Genomic DNA, 19511 nt, shown 5'->3' on the forward strand with positions numbered 1-19511 from the left:
GTAATCTATAAGAAATCAGCGTCAACCTCTCGCATGTTTTGGTCAAAAGAGGAATTTAGAACCGTCATTTGGCACACTAAAATCACATGCAAGATCACCCAGAAAGTCGTACTACCAGTACTAGTACTGCGTGTTAGATGAAAAAACACGATCAAGATCGAGAAAAAGATCGTCAACAAGAGACATTACCTGGACTTGCTTAATGAGGGATCTCGGAGAGGGGGGCTTGGACAGGGTGATGGCTTTGAGCTTGTCTGCGGTAGTCTCGGCGGGGTGCTTGCGCTTCTTCGTACCATGAGCCTCGACGGTTTTGGCCAGAGCCATAGACATCACGTCGGCCGGTGCTCTGGCGTCCATCCAAGAGAGGAAGCTGAGAGAGAAGAGTGAAAGGAGGAACGAGATGAGGGAGAAGCGAAGCGAGTGGGGGTTTTCTTCAAGAGAGGAAGCTGAGAGAGAAGAGTGAAATGATGGTTGCTTGGTCCGTCCAACTTACTGCTGGAAAGGAGGGGATTTTGTGATTTGACGGCTCATTGGGCATTACTGCGGCGGTTCGATCGGGGTAGTCTACTGTCACTCTACTACGGAGTAATTTAGTGCATGGCTGGTGGACCCAGGTGCTGGCTGTCCCACACGTCGGTGAAAGTGAGTAATTTAGTGCATGGTTGGAGGAGGATCCGCACGGTAGAGCGTGTCCACTGTTTTTCTGAAGAAAAAAATGATTACAGCAAGCGTTTCCACTCTTACGACGGAGGAGTGCGAAACACGGCAGCCACTTGAACATACACAGTGCTCCTACTACTAGGCATGTGCAGTGGTTCATACGTCAGTACTACACAATTTTGTTGCTAGTGTAGTAAGATATGAGGATAACGAATGATGTTGTGCGCATGCAACTACTCCTATATGTAACATAGTACCGCTTTTTCGACTGTCCGGTCGAGAATGAACGGTGAGATCAATGTTAACAGAACTAGGTCCACAGCGCACGGAGAGTACGGTGCTACAGTACTCCACGAAACATGAACCATATGAAGCACGAATAGTGTTAGGCAGGGTGTATGAAGGGTGCACAGGATGGGAGCAAAAGTTCCCTTCTCGACCCACTTTTGGGTGTTTGGCAGAGTGCATGAAGGGTGCATGAGTCCACACTAGTAGGTTGACAAAAATACACGAAGAGGAAACAACTATATTGAGATGAGAATGCAACCAAACACACCCACACGCTTTGTGCTACAGTGACTGATCTGCACCGTCTGAGTTTGATCCAATGGTCATGTTGCGCCGAGACATGGACATGCCCATGCAGAGGGCGCCTAAACACCACCGAAGTCCCTCTGCTTCTCGAGGCGCACGACGTTGGTGATGCAGGGTGCAACCGCCCGCAGAGCCCGCTCCCGGTCGACGGGAGCCAGCTCGTCAAAGACGCGTCCAATGGTACGAATGGATTCCGGTGACGGAGCCCTGAAAGGATTCGCCCGACAACAGCGACGGCAGCCCACAACCCCTCCTTGTCCAGCTCAGCCCTCACCATCGTGCGGAGACGGCTCAACTCCTCGGAGATATAGGTGAAGAAGGAGACCAGGTCAGGAAGCCGCAGGTCATTGAAGTCGACCGGGTGGTCGAACGGGTTTAGCCCGACGACCGGCATCGTCGCGCTGGCACGACGGTAGGCATCGCGCAGCCGCAACACGTGCATGGCAACTTGGTTCACCAAGTGGCTGAGGCGATCCTGGACCTCGTCATGATCGGCCCGCTCGCGCTCCAGCCGGCTCCCCTGACGGCCTATCGTATCTCCCGCTTTCTGCAGCAACGCCGCCGACGCCTCGAGCATCTTTGTGGTGGACGCCTGCCGCTTTTGAAGCTCCGTGAACTCCCGCACATAACGGAGGAGCATGGCACTCCTCTCCTCCTTGAGCTCACGGAGCTCCACGTCCTTGGCCCTGAGCTCCGCATCCTTGACATGGAGCTCCTGTGTCAGGTGCCTTACCTCGGACTCCGTGATCTGCTGCGCCGCCATGGCACCAGGTAGAAGCAATGGGGGGAGGAAGCAAAGGGGGCGAAACGGCTGAAAGGCAATGCAATCTACGGGAAGGCGGAGGGAGCGGGGAATCTTTTGGTTTTCACCACGGTAAAACACCAGTCGACGACTTCTCACATCAGGGAGCAGTGGGTTTTTACAGGCGGAGTCATCATGACTAATTGCTGCCGCGCCTGCTCCGTCAATCAAAAAATTAAAAATCTTGCCACGCCTGCTCCCGTCAATCAAAAAATTAAAAATCCTGCCGTACCCAAACACCAGAGCAATGCCGCGGTGGATATTTAAATTTACCTGCCGGCAAGTAGATAAAAAAGGGGTGAAAAAACAAATGTGGCGGCGGCCTAGCTAATCGGTCGAACTAGCCCAACTAGCTAGCCACCGTGCTTCACTGATGTACTCGGCGGGAAAGGTGGTCTTTCATGATTTGATGACTCATTTAGTTGCTTCGGTGCTACGATCGAGGAGGACCCAGAAAACGCGCGGTAGGGCGTCCCACATCAGGAAGAATATATGCGTGCACCACCCGGGAGGACCGCGAAACCGCGCGGTAGGGTGTGCCACGTCTCGGCACGGAGGAAAAATGTGCGTGTAAAAATATACTGTATCAGACGTAGTACCTATGGTTCGACCTCGGGACCCAGCCAGTCGGTCGAAAACACCCCACTAGCCACACAACTTCATCATGCAAACGTGGCACGGAGGATAGATGTGGTTAGCTCCGTCTCGACCAGCCACAACGTCTCTTGTTCTAGGCGATTCTTCTATTTTCCAAGCTTTTTTTTAGTTGTAATAACACCACGGCAAGCTAGCGCCGCTCTTCGTGTGTGCCCGTGCAAAGGTTAGACGATGGAGAGAAGAGAGATTGAGATCGCAGACCTGGGACCCACCAGTAAGTGAGACAACGGTCATGCACGTGTTGACGAGGCACTCCCTCTACTCTACTCAACGCAAGTACTGTATAAAATCAAGTTATGGGACAAAGCCAACAACCGTTCATTTTTTCAGGCTATCGACTTACGCTTTGTAGTCTAGGTTGCCAGTTCGAATCTCGTCTTTCAGATTTGTTAGTTTTAGGTCCAAATTTGATTAATGACAAGTGGGACCCTCGTGTGTTGTTCCGATATTTCAGTGTAGGATGGTTTTTTTGAACAAACACTTTGCGCGGTTAGACAAGTAACGGCACGAGTTACATGTATTTTGCAAGTTTACGAACAAAAATGACAGCGGCATAGAATATCACATCCACCCCGCAGCTTAGATACTATGGTGATACGAGTTTTTACACCGTTGGAAGTGAGATCCAATGGCTTGGGAGTAGTCTTTGTAATTATGCACAATTTCCAAACTCTCCAAAGGTTTTTTTTGCAAATAAAACATTCAGGCCTCATGTGTGCCGCTGCATCTTCGATCGAACGGCTCCCCGGTGCTCATATTAGGTGCTCCCCGTAGCTTAATTACCCGCTACGGTGATATGAGCATCTAGGTCGTATGATCAGTGATCAGATGGCACATGCGTAGTACTTGTACTTTCTGCGCATTTCCCAAACTCTATCAGTCATATATTGCAAAAACATTCAAACCTCCTACTGTGGGCCGTTAGATCTCAGTGAACTCGTATCACCATAGAATCTATGGTGCGGGAGCACCTCATACTCTCCTGTGCGAGAAAACATAAGGTGCTATCGCAGCTTGGATGCTACGGTGATACGAGCTTGGAGGTCGTTTGATCTGAGATCCAATGGCATCTGAGCAGTCTTTGTGCCTGTAAGCAGTGGCCAAACTCTTTTGGGGCTTTTCTGCAAAAAACCATTCGAACCACCGAGGAGGTGTTGGGTCACAAATCCAACGCCTCCGAAGAGCTTGTATCACCAAAGCATCTAAGGTGTGGTAGCACATGATATTCTTACATACAGGAGAATATGATGTCCTCCTTCATCTTAGATGCTACGGTGATACGAGCTTCGAGGTCATTGGATATGGGATCAAAGGGCATCTAAGTAGTTTTTGTACAAATTGTGTGCAATTCTCAAACTCATCAAGGTTTCCTGCAAAAATATTAAGACACATCATGTGAGCTGCTATATCTCAGATCTACAAGCTCCAAGCAACTCGTATCGGCATATAGCATCTAAGGTATGGGGGCACATGATATTCTCCCGGGGAGGAGGGGTGGGGGTGCACAACCAATCGGTGGTTGGGAGGGTGGGGACAAATATAATCTAAACAACCCTAAACAGAGCTCCACAATTTTATCTAAGGTCGCGGGGTTGACCCCCGACAATCATAGCTCCGCCTAAACACAACATTTGCATGTACTGTAGTACTAGACTTAATATTCATATTTCAGTTTCATGTTCATTTTAAATATTGAACTGAGGACCATGGATGTCTTACATTTTACTCCCTTCGTTCCTAAATATTAGTCTTTTTAGAGGCTTCAAATGGACTGGCACATACGGATGTATATAGACATATTTTAGAGTCTAGATTCACTCATTTTGCTCCGTATGTAGTCACTTGTTGAACTCTCTAAAATACTAATATTTAGGAATAGAAGGAGTATTTTTGAATTCGTGTCATACATGCATGGTTTGGAAAAATAGATGCACTATACTTATTGGATTGTTGTTGTGTTCGTGCGTGTGTGTCTCTGTGTGTGTATGTGTGGTCATATGCTTGATACATACAAAGTTTTCTCACCTCCATATTGTTCATCTTTTAAATTTGAATTTGCATTGGAAAACTTACTAGGGATACCATGAAATGTGAAATCCACGTTGAGATCACTATATCACAAACTCACTCTAATTCAACAACTCGTCATAAATCAATTACCACGTTGAGATTAGTATTTGCAAGGAAAATACGGGTATTGTAATACACATAGATTCGTTCGGCAATTTAAAAGGTTCCTTTCGTATTTTCGAATGGTAAGAGCCAACGGCGTACCAGCCAGACATTGGCTCGTGTTGATCCTAAAAAAATCGGGCCCGTGTCCTTCGGTGGCGTGCGTGGTACGCACATTAGGCAACCCCAACCAGTCGAGCCTCAGCGTTTCAAGTCGAAATATCTGGCGGCCAGAATTCCAGCCCTAGGAAATTCCCCTCATGTCCCCGGTCCATAATGACTACCGATGAACAACTGAGGGATGCTTTAGTAACTAGACAACGTTACCTACCATGCCGACCACGGTTCAATTCCCTCGGTCGCCGCTCGTCAAGGTCACCCGTCAACTGCATTGCCTAGTACTACTACTACTACTACACCAGGATGAGCACAGAATTGAGCCCGTTTGTTCGTGCCTAGTACTTGAGTTAATATATCAGGCAATGCACTGGTACAGAGGGATTATCTTTTTACTCTGCATATATAACTTGTCTGAAGTCTAACTAAGCAAAATGTTTGACCAAATCCTTTCTTAAGAAATACAACAGGACAAATGTACGGCTTGAAAATTTATTGCATGATGCAGGTTATGATATTGTTTCGAATCCTGGATCTTAAATTTCAGAAAATCCAAAAGTGAGCATAAATTCTTGAAACTAAGCATGGTCACGTGATATGGCACAAATATTACTTTGTAAGTTTTTTCTTCAATTTGAGACAAGCTGCTTATGACAAGTTGCACAAATGAAGAGCCAAGGTATTTTGGAACAAAGACCTGTCACGTTAAGGCGAACGCTTTCACTATTGAAACCGTGGGCGTTTACGTGCCGCCACGAGTCCCCGCTTCTCATCGGCAGGTGCCGTCCGAGCAAGCGTGTGAGTCGATGGGAGGCGTGCGAGCAGACCGCTGTGCAGGCTCATCGGGAGGCGAGCCCTTTGACCAGGCTCCGCCGCCCACCGTCGTCCCAACTGCTCCCACTTTTAATGTCGCCGGCGCCGCAGTTTAAAATCAACCCCGCACTACCCGGTATTGCTACAATCCTCTCTCTTCCTCTCCAATTCTCCTGTCGTCTACCTCCAACTAGCCTGACCTAAACGTACGCCATGCCACATCACGATGGTCTGCCCTTAGTGTTCCAGTTTCCTGAGGAAGACACACAGCCGGAGTCTCAAGAACATAAGGCGCTTTGGGACGAGCTTGAACTGGCCTTGCGGGAAGACGTCGCGCCTGTCCCCGCTCCCGTTCCGGCTCCCGTCGCCCCGACTGCGCCAGCGCCCATCCCCGTGGCATTGATGGGCTGGGAGCCGCACATTGTCGCCGAGCTTGATTCCACGGGGTTCCACGAGGTCCCCGCCGACTTTCACGCGCCCGTGCACCTGCTAGTGCATGCGCCTGCGCGTGCACTGACGCGCACGCCCGTGCCGGTGCCCGTGCACCTGCCAGTGCATGTGCCTGCGCGTGCACTGACGTGCGCGCCCGTGCCGGTGCCCGTGCACACGAATGTCTCCGCCGCGCCGTTGACAGCGCCTGTCCCCGCGCGGGTGCCAGTGCCCCCCTCAGCGGCATGGATGGCCGCCATCGACCGCTTCCTTGCACCAACGCCAGTCGCCTCCTCCCGCCAGTTGACTCGCTCCGAAGTCCAGAACATTTTGGCCTTCCTTGAAGCTAGGCCAACGTCCAGGAGTACGCCAACAACGGTGCAAGACGCCGCCGTCGCCGTCGGTCAGTGGCCCAACGACACACAGAGCACGGCAGAGGAGCCGCTTCCCACTGCAAGACGCCGCCGCCGCCGCCATGTAATCTAAATTTGCCATGAAAAACATTCAGATTGTCATGCTTAAAATCCGAACGTTTATCATTTCCATTTATTTTATATCGATCGTCGTATAATTTAAAGTCGGAGTCAGACTGAACGAAATGTATGGTTTGATCGATTGAATGTTCTGCTAGAGCTGTATCAAATTAAATATAAAATGTCATCAAGCCACATGTATTCCTTGTGATCCAACGACCTAGACTGCTTCAATGTCAAGCGCTCAACATGTTTAGCGTGCAGTTAATTTCATGCCAAAAATAGTCCTAATCACATGACAACACGCAAATAATATCCTAGTAGTTAATATCCGCATGCACTTAATATACTTCCAAATTAACGTGCATTGCACGTATACACTGACTAGTGCTGCTAGTACGTGAAACTGGTGCCGTGACTTGTGAACGCGTCCAGATATGGTCAACGGCAACATCGCCCGCGAGTTCTTCCTGTTTGCCCGTGCGTCTAAACGCAGAAGGGGAGGAAAGAGAGAGCACACATGAAACCCACCAGTAAGTGAAGGCGAATAGTACTAAAAATAATATTACATGTTATCCATTAATTAGGCGGCTTGAAGGGGTACAACAAACATTGCTATTCTACGTATGTTGCCTATTGACGTGCGACTTGAAGGCCCGGTCGCGTGCTCGATCCTCGTCCTTTATTTTTTAATTTGTATATGGGTCCAAATTTGTTTCATGACATGTGGGCCCTTGGTGTGTAGTTTGTAGCACTTTAATTTGTGGGTCGAAATTTGTTCCATTCCAAGTGGACTATCGATGTGTAGTTTTGTAGCTTATTTATAATAATTAAAGAGAACAACATAGTTTTTTCAATAATACCATGGTGCGACGTTGAAGGCGAGAAAGTACGTGCGAGAGAGCGATGACCGAGCCAGAGGGAAATCAACTAGGGGAGTTGCGTGGGTTGCAACGGTGTTTGGAGTAGTTGTGGGCTGAATGCTACGAAAATATAATCTAAACCGACCAGAATAAATGCCTACACAAATTAATCCAAGGTTGGAGTGCCCCTCGCAATGTAAATAGCTCCGGCTTTGCGAGGGATGGAGAGGTAGTAGCTTCAACGCGTGGAAGATACGGTGTGAGAAAGTGAGGTCAATCGAGAGACATATAGATAGAGAGACAAAGTGAGTGTGGTCCGACATTCATTGAACAAATATATATGCTCTGGAGAGATATTGTTCGATTGAGCTTTTTGGCAAGGGTGAGGGCTGTAAGATAGAGCTTGAGAGATGATCCAGTCACAGACGTGTAGATATATTTTGTGCGTGGGAGGAAGCAAGGTCAACCGATCACATAGGGTCGCCGTGCGATCGAAAGAGTGAGACGGGTTGGAGAGAGTGACCTAGCTACACGATGTGCGTGAGAGAGTATACAATGTGCATAGGTCGAATTGGGCTCAAACATGGTGATATATCGTTTTTGTCCGAGAAAGAGCGAGGTCAATCGAGACATACGGAGAGAGAGAGAGAGATTGAGTGAGCGTGGCCCACCATGAGGTCGAAAGAGTGGCGGCGGCTTGGATGGACTGACCTAGATAGACAATCTGCGTGAGAGAGTATAGAGTGTGTCGATTGAGGCCCGAACAGGGAGATATATCATTTGTGTGTGAAAGAAAGCGAGGTTAAACAAGACTCAGATAAGGAGAGCGAGATTGAGCGAGTGTGGCCCGCCGTGCGGAAGAAAGAGTGAGACAGTCTCGAGGGAGTGACCTAGATATACAACGTGCGTGCGTGCGCACGAGAGGTTGGGGGGCTAGATAGGCAATGCATGTATTTAGCGCGAGAGGGTGAGAGGGAGAGGGGGGGGGGGAGAGAGAGCTCGGCATGGGGTGCAATGGCGGGTGTGTGAGGTAAATACATTTGGTAACAGAGTGGAAAAAGGGGTTGTGTAGTTGAGAGACTTAGAGATCGAAACATGGAGAGAAAGAATGAACGTGTGTTGGAAACCGATAACTTCCTAAGGTGGTTAGGAGAGGAAGATTGACCGATACAGGAAGTATGTACCGTTTGTGCGGGGGGGGGGGGGCTAAAAACAACATTTGAATGTACATAGTACGAGACTTAATATCGATGTTTCAATTCGGTGTACATTGTAAGATTTGAACCGAGGACCAGGCATACGGGTAATTATTTCGAATTCGTGCCATACTAAGTTTCGAAAAGTTGACATTGACTCAGTTTGTTGTGCTATTTTGTAGGTCACATGTTTGAATCCATCCAAAAGTTTTCTCACTACCATGGTGTTCATCATATACATATGAATTTGTATTAAAAAAGTAGCGTGGATATAGTGAAATGCGAAATCCACGTTAGAATTGGAGATCGCTACGTGACACACACTCTAATTCAAATAACTAACTACGTGACACACACTCTAATTCAAATAACTAATTATGTGACACACACTCTAATCCACGTTAGCGTGGGTACCGTTTCGATTTTTTCTCAAATAACTCATTAATTAATTTATAGTACTCCCTCTGTTCACTTTTATAAGACCTTGAAGACATTTCAGACAATGTGCAAAACAGTTCATTTGAAGTTGTCTGAAACGACTTACAAAAGTGAACGGATGGAGTATCTCGTTTCTAATGACTAATTATTGCAAGGAAAACACGGGCATGGTAATACATACAGATTCGTTTGCAAATGAAAGAAGATTCGTTTGCATTCTCAAATGTAGGCGCACCAGGCAGACCTGGGTCGTGTCGGGGTGGACGCTGCTTCGGTGCCTTAAAGGCAACTGCCTTTGGGTCACTGACATGTGGGCCAGCCACCTGTTGGGCCCACATGTCATGGACACAAAGGCAGGTGCCTTAAGGCACCGAAGCATAGTCCTGTCGGGGTGGTCGCGTGTGTCGGACGGACGCGTAGCACCCAGCCACCCACCCCCTCCCCCCCAAAAAAGGACGACGACAATATAAGTTCGCGCTTCCACGTTTCGGATTGAAATATCTGGCGGCCCCAATTCCAGCCCTGCAAAATCTCTCTTCTCCACCGTCCCCTTCCGCGCCCAGATTGCTCAAATCCCTAATTCGCCGCCAACCCTCGAATCGCCCCTCGTCTCGTCTCTTTCCCCACCGTTCCCCACCTCTGTGCCGGACGACGACGACGAAGACGACGGTCGCGCTTCACCACCGCACCGGAGCTACCTCATCTACGCCCTCGTCCACCGCACCGGCTGATCAAAAAATTCAAGTTACCAGGGGCGAACATTTAACTTAAAAAATACGAAGGCACTTGCACTCCGGAAATCAACATAACTTGAGAAATGTGAAGCTACATGCACTTTGAAAACCAGCTAATGATCCAAAGTAGTTCAGATTATAAACACTAAATGATGCAAGCACCAAAAACACAAAATGCAACATGGTGTACAAGGACTACAAACATGGTCTGTACCTGCTTGAATTATTCGTTCTCTGGCTGAAAATATCAAAGTGTAATTGCACGTATAACGAGTGCACAAACTGCATATGAATATATCTATCCTGCACAAGTATGGAAATAGTTTCAAACAATAGATTAGAAAAGTATTTATGCTATGTTGTCATGATACGGGGACTTTCTGGTAGATGGCCTCGACGTTTCCTCAAGCTATGAAAATGCACTATAATTTGCTTGTCATCAATGCCTGCAAATCTCTGTCTCTCTCAACATAGTAGATCATCATTAGACACTAAATCCTTCAATGAGCTTGCAAAATGCTTGCATTAGATCCCTCATTAGACACTATATGTTCATCACCAGGAGCATGTAAAATGTTTGCATCAAATCCTTCATTAGCACTCTGTTCATTAGACACTTCAGGCTCAAGAACAACATGAGCTTGTATGTTTGCATCGGAAACTTGATTAGATACATCAGATTCAGTCAGTTCAGTATTGATTGGGGGAGTTATAAAATAAGTAGAAATTGGTTTCATTTTCTCATAGATTCCCTACATACAAGCAGTTTTACAACACCGTCAGGTTTAACTATTGGCCAGAAATTGAAGAGTTGAATTAGATATAATCAGGGATGTGATGTACCTGCTCGTTGCGCATGCTACTCTTGCAAGCTACGACTGTCCGTTTGCGCAAGCTCGATGCCATGCCCGTGCTGCCGCCGCTGCCTCCCACGCAGGCTACACCCAGGGTTGGATCTTCATCTTCTTGTCCTTCCGTTCGCTTGAAGCCCGGCGACCGCCCTCCAACGAGGGTGCGAGGAAGTGCTGTGTCGGTCTGTCCAGCGGCGGCTAGGTTAGGAGCAAACCAGACTGGAGGCTGGAGCGAATGAATTGGAATTTTTCCTGCTGTCGATCGATATGGGAGGCGCTCGTTTGGGCCGCGAGCCTGCTATAGGGCCTGCCTTGCACTTATGTTATTGGCCCATCCAAATTGAAACATTTTTCTTCATTTTTTACATTGCCTGCTCGTGCGTTGGGACGAACAAAACTAGCGTGGGCCAACCTGGATGACTCAAACTAGGTGAACACTTTCCAGCCACCTGAGGCGGCCGCCCATACCAGCCCCTATGGTGGCGTCGCCCCTTTTTGCGTGTATGATTGGATAGTGAAAAATATTCCAGTGGCGCTTTTGATTTACCCACAGAATGGTTAAATTGCTTGTTTCTATGAACTGAGTTCGCCAATAATGTGAAGGATGCCAGTCTTTTCATCCTATTATAGATTGCTTAGATCTCGATATGCCAAAAGTAATCACATGAAATATACAGTAAAAGCCAGTGTGATGTGTTTGGCTACAACTAGTCTGACTACACGTCCTCATATAACATATCAAGGACGCACCATCTTACCAGATTAACCATTGGACTTACCCATGCAGTGTGGGAAGAAAGAAGTATTGGGACTGCGTATCCAAGCAATTGATGCCATGGACTCCTTCGTACAACCTTGTAAGCGAAAAAGAAGTTGCAGTGTGCCTGTACAAAGAACTAGCATAAGTTCAGTTGCCTGCTTCTCGGAATTTTAGTTAGCCACTTATTGCAAAATTGTTCAATTACGTTGCTTGGCTTAATTTAGTTTGCTACTGATTACATAATGGCACAGCCTGTTAATCATATTGTAGACTGCGCCTATCTATGTGTTTGATACTTACTGTTAAGAATTACCTGTTTGCCTTAACTTAAATATCTACTTGTTTGTTTAACTGCTTTGCTGCTGCAACATCGGGTTACAATGATGTTAATAACTACTTTTCAGCATCCAATTGAAACTCTTTAATTCCTTGTTTGTTTAACTGGTTTGCTATTATAACTCCCAGTTGAGATGTTTTGCTAACTTCAACTTTTCTGAATCCAATCGGAACTTTAATGGCAAAACAGGTTAGCCCAAGATCAAAGAGCGAGGTCCCCATGGACGTTGCATCATCCCACAGCAGTGGCACCGGCCCAATCGTGCATTATGAATTGTCAACTGCTGATGCTCTAGAGGCTAAACTAGTGGTAGAAAGAGATTCTGCTTCTGCACTTAGAGATGAAGTTGACATGTTGAGGAAGCAAACAGCACAATCACAAGCAGTACTCAAGACAACCATTAAATATTTGGTGGATTTCAAAACGAAGCAAGCTGAGACTGACCAGATTGTTAAGGTCCAGACTTGGTAAATCATAGGTGAAATGTTCTTTCCATAGTTGAATAACCTTTGTGTTGTCTGTTCATGTAATCAATCAAACCATTTGTTTGAGAGATCATGTAATAATTGTTTTTTTGTTTTTTGGTTTGTAATTTTATTTGAGCACAAGTCTGTATCAATTGATAAGACTCGGAGACATTTCATTTGGATTGCTGTGCCAGACCTACAAATATGCCAATCGGGCTGAATGTGCATTCAGCAATAGTAGTAGTATAGATGGACCATAAGTGGCACGCATTGGAAAGGGCCAAGATGCTGGCTAAAAAAAGGATGCTGTTGTAGCCAAAAAAAAGTACAGCGGCCTGGCTTATGTATGGTAGTTGATATTATTGATCCATATAGTCTATAAGTGTTTATATGTCTGTTAGTTCTGTACATTCTTGGTTGATTGACTCGGTATTTGAATGTTGATACATCGCTTGTGTACATATCTAACTGGGAGTACACATCATGCTGCGTGTGACATTTGAGTTGGACATGAAGTGTTCCAAATATTCGAATTCACCTTAAACTGGATTCTAGTTTCTGAATTTGAGTATCGGCATTTGTAAACCATATTCATATATGACAGTGGAATACATCTTTGTCGTCCTTTTGAAGATATATAAAAACACATAGAATGATTTATAAAGATTCATATAGGAATACAAAATGGATTCGAATTTAGTTGCCAGGGTAAACGTGCATGCTTATTGTCCCAAAATTCAAAAGAAGCAGCAAAATGTCCACTCCCACGTCGGCTGCCCGAAGCCAAGTGTTTGGGAGATGGAAATTACTGTCTACCCATTACATGGACAATCCATCGGCCCGATTTCCACTGCTCTAAATAGGGGTAGGTTAGTAACTTCAATTAGACGTGACACGACCGCCTCTGAGCCCATTCCGACACGGTGGGCGTCAAACATGGGCGGCAAAACTCATTTGATTCAAGCTCGTCCGAAAGACCTCTGTTTCTCCCTCCATTCCCCATGCATACACGGTGGGCGTCAAAACAAACTCGACTCGGCCGAAATCGATGTAGGCAAATATTTTCAATAGGGGCAGGTTTGTAACTTCACTCAGACGTGACACAACCGCCCTACTGTCAGCCCCGTTCATACACCGTGGGCGCCAACCATGGGCGCCAACCACCCTCTCCTCGCCCGAAATCGCTCTGGGCAAATATTGGCGAGATGCGAGATTACCGTCCTATCCCCAACCGACGAGACGTCCAAATTTTAAACGGTGGCTAAGTTCGTAACTTTCCCATATTTCAGACAGGCGCGTCCCAAAAACATAGTTCTCCGTACCTCTCCCTCCATTTTCCCATTCATACACCGTCCGCGCTAGAACACCCCATCCCCACACCAGCCTCCGTCCGCCACCCCATCCATCGCCGCCGTCCTCCACCACATCCATCGCCACCGTCCTCCACCATGCCGGAGCGCCTACCAAGACCGCGTCGTCCACTGCTAGAGATGGACGTTTCTCATCCACAGCGACGGACCATTAGCCTTGCATCGCGTCCTCTCGCTTCATCGGCGCCGTCGTCCTCTTTGCCGGGGCCGCTCACACGACCTTCTCTTCCACCGCAACGGGACTTATCCCCCGATGCACCCGTCTACCGTCGCATATCTGCTTCAACGCCACAGACAGCCATCGCACCCCCGATGCCTACACGGCGCCGCATGAGAGGTGGTACTTCATATCTCCTCAACTTTTTGATCTCAACCAGAAAATAGATCTTAACTTGGTTACTCTACTTTCTTTTCAGCTCTTAGAATTTAGTTCTTAGTTCGAAGCAAACAATGGATGCTAAATATCATTTCTCCGGTTTGCAGCTTCAAATCTGCCATGGCACAACCATAATACGGTTTAATTGATCATGTTGGTTCCGTGGTGGTTTCTTTAATAGAAATCGGAGGGGAAACCCTCTTTTGCTAAAAAAATATGCTTAGAGTTTCCCCCTTTTATGATCACTATACGATCAGAATACGTGCTTCGTGTCATAATAACACTGCTCCACCCATCAAGCTAAACAAGCTTAGTTGTTCAAATACGAATCTGATATTATTAAAACAGAGTTGTTTAATTGGTCAGCTAAATGTTCCTAAATTAGTTTCGAAAATGCATGTTCGCCGCTCGGGTGTGTATCTCTACAGGGTGCCCACGGTGAGCCGGCCCACCCTGGGATTTTGGGTCGTCCCAGGCCCCGATTCCCCTCTGTTCTGCTGCGCGCTTCCGATCACTACTCGCCCCCAGCCGCCTGCCTCGCCGGCGACTTGCCGTCCCCAGACGGCATGACTCTAGGAGGAGACGCTGGACTAACAGGAGGCCAGGAGCCGCTCGCCAAACAGCGTCACTGCTGCCCAGGCGCACCACCGTGCCTACCTTCCCAGTCCGTTCAGGGCTCAGGCGTGCAGCACCCACCAAGCCAACCCGATTTATCCTGAGATACGTCCTCAACACTCAGCAGCCACTCCTCATCACCCATTTTCTAATTGATTCATTACTCATTAGGCAGGACTGTCATTAGGGTTTGTTGTGCGCTCAGTGCTACCTACATTTAATGGTTCAGATGTATTTCGGTAATCTTTAGTACCTCTAAAGTTCACAGGGTTTTCAAAATTCCGGCCCTCGGAACAGAAACTAGTCATTTTGGATTGTTGGTCGTAGTGACATTGACCCAGATTACTACTGCAAGCCAGGTTTGTTGACAATTTTACTTGTCTTTCTTACTCATTCGATATAATATCCAATTATTCACGTCGATTAGTTGCAAACAATAAGTGCTAGACAAACTTCTTTATTCAGATTTTGGACGGTCTCTTATTGCAGTTACAATTCTGCATACTTGTCCTAGTAAGCTCACAAGTAAATGATTGATTCACTACATCTATGCTTGCCTTGTCATATTTGTCATCAATATTCTTTTAGGGTGGACCACCCTGTTTCTAAATACTGGAACCGTAGACATGAGTGAATAGTATTTCTCTATGTGATCTCTTCCATCATGTGTGGGTAATGAACACTGCATTGTATAGAAAGAAAGTGTCATTTCCAGCTTTTACATAGGTTTCGATCTTTTACATGGAATACAATCTGCCTACTTGCTTTGTGTCGCACTACCAACACTCCACCCTTGAAGCTAAACATTACGCCACTCATAATTGCTTAGTTTATTTGTTCAAATACGATTTTCATATGATTCTAATGTTCCTACTTCAGTTTTGAAATGTGTGCCTGCCTGTTATAGAGACATAAGGGGTTTGTATTTCTGTGTGTGGTCTGGTCAGCACGGTTGGGGAGGTGAACTTTGCATATGCAGGGGTTTATAGGGAGACACTCTCCGAGTTGAATCCGCAATGCATTCCATAGATAATCTGACTACTTTTTATGTTTTCATGAATCTCAGATTCTAAACAGCATCATAATGATTATGAGCTTGCGCGCATGAAAAGAATAAAGCAGAACAATGCCATGGCTGTCAAACTTGGCATTAAGGGACTGAAATCAAGTCTGGATGCAATGCAATGCAAACGCTCTCCACCTACAGATTCATGCTCAGAATATGATCCTAATAGTGATTCTGAGCTAGAGGGAGACCTAAGTCAATGTAGCTCCCTAGTGGAGGAGTCAGAGGAAGATGCCCTATCTTATTCACCCATCAAGGTACTTGCTCTAACTTTCCAAGGTTACATTGCTCGCACATATCTTGCAACTGATGCTTTGCATTGCTTCTACTTTGTTGAACTGCCATTAGCTTAGTTTACACATCGTATATGTGAATACGCCCTGCCTATCCATTTTCAGTACATATTCCATCTGTCATCATACCATATTTATCCATTCAAATGTTGTTCTTGTGTATCAGATGTTCAAAAGGAAGAGGGCGATTGCTGATCGTGGAGGAGCACAAGCAAAGTATTTGGAAAAGGTAGTGGCACCTGATAAATCAAATAGCCCATTAGGTGTAGTTGCAATATCACCTGACCCACAAAATACCCCAACTCTAGCAGACTCTAGCCCTACTACACTGGTCATTTCTGATGCCCCAACTCAGCAGACCCCAACTGCAGCAAACAGTATGATTATGCCAGTTGACATAGCACCAGCTGTACGACGCAAAACCCCCATTCCAGCAAAGAGTACACCAAATCCAGTTGCCAAATCCCTTTTCGAACTAGAGAGAGCCCCAATTGCAGCAAATAGGACCCCTGTTCCATTTCTTCCCAGTTTAGAAGACGAAGCTTATGTTGTTGTCAGGAACTTTGTGCGCATCTTTCCCTCATGGAAAGATTATACCGCAGACACAGAACAATTTCCAGTCTTCCTCCGCAACTTACGCGTAAGTAATGTACTAATGTTATTCATGGTCATTACTGCATATGTTTCTGCTGACAGAAGACACAAGATTTCATTCTTTTAAATAGGCGAGGAGCAAACTGGATTGTGATGACGAGCAAGGGTTGGTTGCGCTTTTCAAGCACTCGTTGATGAAGTATAGTTCCTACCTGAGGCAAGCGCACTTCGATGGCAAGCCTCTTAACGAAATTTCTGTAAAGTCTTCGGTGCTACATTTATCCGACGGTGACTGGAATAATCTTGTTACACATTGGTCTCGGCTGCAGCGTAAGGTACTGTCTATGATATCACATCACAATTTGAACTACATTTCTGCATTTGCCTTAATGTCTCACTTGTACGAAAACTGTTAGCAGAAGAACATTCGTTCTCAAGGGACCACAGAATCTCGCAACTATACTGCACACTGCATTGCTCTTGTGAGTACCTCTTGCCCTGTATGACCATACTTACTTTCATAGCTGTTTGATTATGTAGCATCACTGCACATGTTAGCCTCCTAATCGTCCATTTGGTGGACATTATAAGATCCGTATGGACTCTTACATAAATTTAGAATCAACCCAATGCTTTCGAAGAGGTTTAGCTCTGCAGTCCTCTTGTAAGGACTGAACGCGGTCTATCACTGTACTTACATTAACAGCTACTCCCTCCGTCCCATAATATAAGAACGTTTTGTACAGTACACCAGTGTTCAAAACACTCTTGTATTATGGGAAGAGGGATTGGTTCATTTTGTACCATTCTGCATCTTATCTCCCTCGCCCACCATTTACTAAAAAAGATCAGATCTATATTTAATCTTACCAACAAGTAGAATACACAGACAATGCCAGTGCAGAAGTGTAGCCCATTGCTCTTGTCAGTACATTTTGTCCTGTAATGCTTGTACTTCCAGGGATTGGTAGTTGATTATGTAGCATCAATCTCCATCCTATCTTCATTATCCTCTATCCCTTCCAGTATTATCATATCTATAATTACTCTCTACAAAATGTAGAGTACATGCAATGCTTACGAAGAAGATTCTGTGCTGAAATTCTTGAGTTATCCTTCCCTTGACATGGAGAAGGGCATTATAAAGCCGGTGTTAACTGTTAATGTAAGTCAGTCCTTCTAAAGCCTTTATCCTCAACTGCTGTTTAATTTGCTCATACTCCCTATCGTTTACTGCTGTTTAGTTTGTTGTTTCTACCAAAATGCATGTTCGTAAGAACCGTAAGTTCTAAGTTTTACTTGTAAAACCAAATTCCTTATTCATACCATGCACATTACTTAATACTCCCTATATGTATGCTTGTTTTTGTGGATCTATAATCCAGTGTGTGGTGAAGCAGCCTACGTTTGCACCTTGTCATCTCCTGTTTTATCTTACTGATGTGGCTGATGATATGAACAACATGCCATGCACATTATCCAAAATAGATACAATGATTTTCTTTGCCCTTCATCTATGCTTGTTATGTTGACATGGTAATCCAGTAGTGTGGTGAAGCTCCCCGCATTATGAACAATGCCAAATTATGCTATTGATATTTTGAACTTACTCTTTATTTTCTAATTTGAAATTGGATAGAATTGACAGAACAGTTATCATCTTTGTTTATACACGTGCAAAACCTGTCATCTCTCTGCTTTGTTTCAGGGTGATATGCCTGATGGCATGCACAAGTCTGCTGAAGGCTGTGAGACAAACCCAACATATATTGCAGCAAAGAAGGCAAAACATCTTGAAGATAGTGAGACAACCCCAAAGTCTTGTCTTGATGCAGTGTTCAAGTTACTTGAGACTAACAGTCAGACAAGTTCACAGAATTCGTTGTCTGAATCAGTTCGACTTCTTCAGTCCCAAGTTCTAGCAGAAAGGCATTCTGCAACTCAACTTCGACTTGAAGTCCTATCTCTAAGAAAGATTGCGGAGAACACCAATGAGAACCTCATCGCTAAACAGCTACACCTGGAAGCTATGACCGACATGCTAGGCCGGTCTCACAGCCTTGCTCAGCAGCTTGCGCAACAGTTCCCCCGCAAGGCTAACCTTTCTTGAACTGTCTTGGAAGTGGTCTCTGTTCAGTATTATTTTGTTACACTGCAATGGTGCCCAGTTTTTGTAATCTGCTTCTTCGTTGCGCTTTATGATCACTGGTGGCGAACTTTGATGCCCAGTGGAAGTAATATGTGTAATAGCCGTGATAGCCTAGCATAAGTTGCTTGCTTATTTATTTCCTTGTTGTCTTGTTTATTTGTTTGCTTGTAGTCAGTGCAGTTCTTTTTCCGCGGTTTGCTAGTGGCTGCAATAACCTATTTTTTAAAACTAGGCCACAATAACCATGGGCTAATATTTACTGTAGTGACACTGGGCCTCCTACGGGCTGTAGAAACAGTGGGCCTTCTACGGGCCGTAGAAACAGTAGGCCTTCTACGGGCCGTAGAAACAATAGGCCTTCTACGGGCCGTAGAAACAATGGGCCTTCTACGGGCCGTATCATCAATGGGCCTTATACGGGCCATATGATCGATTGGCCAAACATGGGCCAATAACAGGCCGCATTATGGCCGTAAACGGGCTAGAGTTGGAATCGTCCGTTCATGGGCCGACCATAACGGGCCATCGTTAATAGGCCGTATTTGATGACGCTATGAAAACGGCCCAACGTATTAACGGACCACAAACGGGCCGACTGTAACCACGGGCTGAATTTGGCCCACAAGCAGAAAATGACAGTAACGGGCCGTAAGTAAACGAATGCTGGAAATGAGCCCAAGAATAA

The sequence above is a fragment of the Aegilops tauschii genome, chromosome 7, assembly GCF_002575655.3.
Source record: "Aegilops tauschii subsp. strangulata cultivar AL8/78 chromosome 7, Aet v6.0, whole genome shotgun sequence".
Lineage (NCBI taxonomy): Eukaryota > Viridiplantae > Streptophyta > Magnoliopsida > Poales > Poaceae > Aegilops > Aegilops tauschii.